This window comes from Anneissia japonica, unplaced genomic scaffold, assembly GCF_011630105.1.
Source record: "Anneissia japonica isolate Jap-2015-1 unplaced genomic scaffold, ASM1163010v1 scaffold287876_len70888_cov118, whole genome shotgun sequence".
Classification (NCBI taxonomy): domain Eukaryota; kingdom Metazoa; phylum Echinodermata; class Crinoidea; order Comatulida; family Comatulidae; genus Anneissia; species Anneissia japonica.
In genome coordinates this window covers 22,818-27,231 of record NW_022703452.1, presented here as the reverse complement: position 1 = coordinate 27,231, position 4,414 = coordinate 22,818, and positions in this window count along the sequence as shown.

Genomic DNA, 4,414 nt, shown 5'->3' with positions numbered 1-4,414 from the left:
CCAATGACACTACGTGTAACGCTGACTCTCGTACTGAGACCGAACAGATGATAGATACTTTCTTTGACGCCTTGAATCCTACCGATCCTGATAACAACCACGGAGCAGTATCCACCCCGTTTACAACCGATCATCTAGTTGATAAACCGGTTTCATTTCTGCAACAACTTAATGAATATAAAAACAAACACAAGGAACTGAGCGTTGCCAAACCCTCAGTCAGCACAGAAACACCGACGCCTACCACCACTAACTTAGCTGTCGCTTCTTCAAATCCCGCTTTCAACGCAGATGTTGTTATCATCGGCGATTCGATGATTAAAGAGACTTCAACCAAGAAGATTAAGTAGAGCTACAAATATGAATGTGATTTGCCGGACTATGCGTGGAGCGAAAGTTGAAGATATTGTTCTAAACGCCAAAAATCTGTCAAACAAGTTCTGTACTGACAGAGTAATTGTACACGTCGGCTCTAACAATACCTATGACAGTTCGGAGACTATTGCTGCTAAAATTTCCTCTCTATGTGAACTTTTACAGCCAAAAAGAGTTACAGTCTCATCTATCATCCACCGGAGAAATGAGTCGGCCTCTTAATTCAAGAAGGTGAATGACGCTAATGACCTAGTGAGATCCACTACGAGACGAAAAAACTGGGGCTTCATCGACAACCGAGGTATAACTCCTGACCACCTAGTCTCTGACGGAGTACACCTCAACTCACGGGGAGTGAGTTCGCTGGCCCGGAATCTAACGCGACACATCGCCATTCCGGCAGAAGAAGCCACGTCAATTCCTTTCACTGGTGAAATCGCTTTCAACGCTGTTGTACCGAAGTACAACAGGAAAGGACACAGTACTTCAATGGCCCTTATCGATCTAACAAACAAAATTGTTAATGCTTTTGAAAATTGCCAGCTTGCAATTGGACTTTTTATAGATCTTTCCAAGGCTTTCGACACCATTGATCACAATATTCTTTTATTTAAGTTGTCCCATTATGGAATTCGCGGCCCCGCCCTTAGCCTTCTCAAAAGTTACCAGTGTGTGGATCTAAAAAAACAAATTAGGTAGGTAGGGGCTATATTGTATGTGACTACAAATAGCTTATATGTGTTTTAAAAAAAATTGTAATTATCGTATTTCACGATTGAACGGTGTGAAAAAGGGACAAGGATGTATCTATTTTATCATTTCTCCAAATAAAAAGATCTACTCTTGCGGGTACATTGACATTATCAATACACATCTACGTTTAAATGTCAAAGTAAATCAATATTACATGTTGGCCAAATTATAAAAACATGTTGTACAAGAGGTTGAACGATCTCTATTAAGATTAACGAAAACGAGGCCTACCTAGCTAGGCCTAGATCGTATATACAGGTGAATAACAAAGTCTGATGAAAAGGACAGAAAACGTGGTTTACACAGCCAGCAATTTAAGTTCACGGAATATTATCAACAAGCACCATTTCCGTTTTTAATTTGAAGGGAAAATGATAAGCTATCCTCCAGGATTTACCTCTTGGCTATGTTGTACAATTGCTAACCATCATGCCACTGTATTTGTTTACAACAACCTTTTTCTTCCTCTATGCAATAAACACATGGTTTAATGGAGAGTATCGTGCAGTGTCAAGCATCACTAACCCTGTTCAACACAATATTAGATACACTGGCCCTATTCTCTGGAATAATCTACCACTCTCAATATTAAACTCAGTATCCGTTACATCCTTTACCAATAAACTGAGGATTCACCTTGTTTCTCAATACTAAATGCTTTTTCTTAACGATCACGACTCGACTTGCTGCTCCTTGAAACTGCCTGTTCTGTTGTCTTGTTTGTGTGCGTTTGTACCGTGTGTTTGTTTGTTTGTCTGGGTCTCTGTGTGTTCTTGTGAGTCTGTGTCCAGGCCTGCCCATTACAAGATTTTTTTTTCAAATCTTCTCGGGCTTGTGCCTTCTTCCTTTTGAATTTTTTCCTCATAAACCGATTTTTTGTATTTTTCTGTATGATTGCAATTGGAAGTTAATAAATGTCTTTTGAATGAATGAATGAATGAGAAACCGGTAGCGGAACAAGCGCGTAGAAGTCCGAAGTTTTTTCGTCTATCCAACCAGTATCAACCGACACGAAAATGGACTCGACACCACCAATCAAAACCGGTGATATTTTAAACCAGAAATCTGCACGCGAAACAACCAGACAACAAAGAGTGGAATCAACACCTCTCAACTATCAGAAACCTGCTCAACCCACTGGATCACAGGGATCCATGAGAACGCAAGGGTCCAATGTCATCCTGACTGATGGTATTATTTATAACTAACGACAAGGTTGCTTTTCCTTTGCTCACATTAATGTGAGGAGTATAATAAATAAAATTAATCACTTTAGAATATTGTTATTTAAAAATCCATTTGATATCATCTGTTTAAATGAAACGTTTTGTGACTCATCAATCTCAAACGACGAGATTAATCTTCCTGACTTTTCCCTTGTAAGGAAAGATATAAATCGCCACGGGGGAGGGGTTGCTATGTATATACGAAATAGCCTGACGTTTAGTCGTCGAGAAAACTTAGAAACAGATGATGTCGAATTCATCTGGGTTGAAATTAAATGCAAGCAAAGGCGGCCTATACTTATCTGTTCTATTTATAGACCGCCCTCAAGTTCAGTTGCCTTTATTGACAAATTGAATGAAACTATCGAAAAAGCATCTTGTGAATGCAAACAAATAATTGTACTTGGTGATTTTAACATCGATATGTCAGACGACAAAAATAGACCAATCTTTTATCCACATGCTTCGATTTGTTTCAAATGACGCAACTCATACACGACCCAACCCGCGTCACAAATTCCACCCAAACCACGATCGATCTTATTTTTAGCTCGAAGCCTGATGTAATAAATGAAAGTGGTGTCTTACCTGTACTCATTTGTGACCACTACTTGGTGTACGGTATACAAAATTGGAAAATCCCTAAAAACGAAAGTCGCTATGTTAATTTTAGATGTTTAACAACTTAGATAATGAAACTTTCCAACGCGATCTCCTGAATGTTCCATGGGAAAATGTTCTAACCTGTTACAGAGTTGAGAAGGCATGGGGTCTATGGCACTCCCTATTTATGGGTGTCATTAACCATCACGCTCCGATAAAGTCCAAACGCGTTCGAAGCACCTCTTTACCTTGGCTTGATGTTGAAATTACCCGACTTATGCGTCAACGCGATCGCACTCTTGAAATTGCAAAACAATCTAACTCTGAAGATGATTGGGACGCATACAAAAAACTATGGAATACCGTAACCAACAGCATCCGTAAAAAGAAAAAGGAGTATTTCACATCAGCGATTGAAACTAACAAAGGAGACTCTTCCATGCTGTGGAAGAAGTTAAAAGAGGCTCTTCCGAATAAACCGAAATCGGTTCCAAACTCAATCACTTCAAAAAATGGAAAAAGTGTAAAAATCAAGCCGAAATTGCTGATATATTTAATGAGCATTTCTCCACTATTGGAGGACGTATAAGTAGTGACGACGTCACGCGCGAACTTGAAATGGACAATGCCCATTTGTCTTATTCTGAACCAATTCAGCAATGTACTCTGCCTAATATCACGGAAGATTTTGTTCGAAAACAAATCACAGCAATGTCGCCTTGCAAAGCAACTGGTCCGGATGGCGTTAGTATAAAAATGCTAAAGCTTGCGTCTCCGTACATTATTAAATCATTAACGCAAGTATTGAACCTCTCAATTAAATGTGAACAGTATCCCTCAGATTGGAAACATGCATTAGTCACACCGATTCACAAAGGAGGAGACAAATGCAATACTAGCAATTATAGGCCCATTTCAATACTTGCAATTATTTCAAAGATTTTAGAAAGATGGGTGCACTCGGCTGTTTATTCATTCCTTAATGGAAATAATCTTATTCCTCGCTGCCAATCGGGGTTTAGACCATTGCATTTAACTGAAACAACATTGCATGACTTAACGAATGAATCTCTTCATGCTATGCAGCGTGGTGAAATGACTGGTACTGTTTTTATTGATCTCAGTAAAGCATTTGACTCTGTAAACCATACAATTCTCCTAGATAAACTTAGGCATATGCATATGTCTGCTTCTGTCATTATGTGGTTTACATCTTACCTAAGCGATCGAAGTCAATCTGTTAATATTGGTGGGAAATTGTCAAAACCTTTGCCATTAAACACTGGCGTACCACAAGGATCGATTTTGGGACCACTGTTATTTATTATTTATTCCAGTGATCTGTCACCTTGTATTCCTCTAAACTGTAAACTATTTATGTATGCTGATGACTCAACGTTAACCTGTTGCTCCTCCAGTGTTAAGGATATTGAAAATAATTTAAATATCGCACTGGA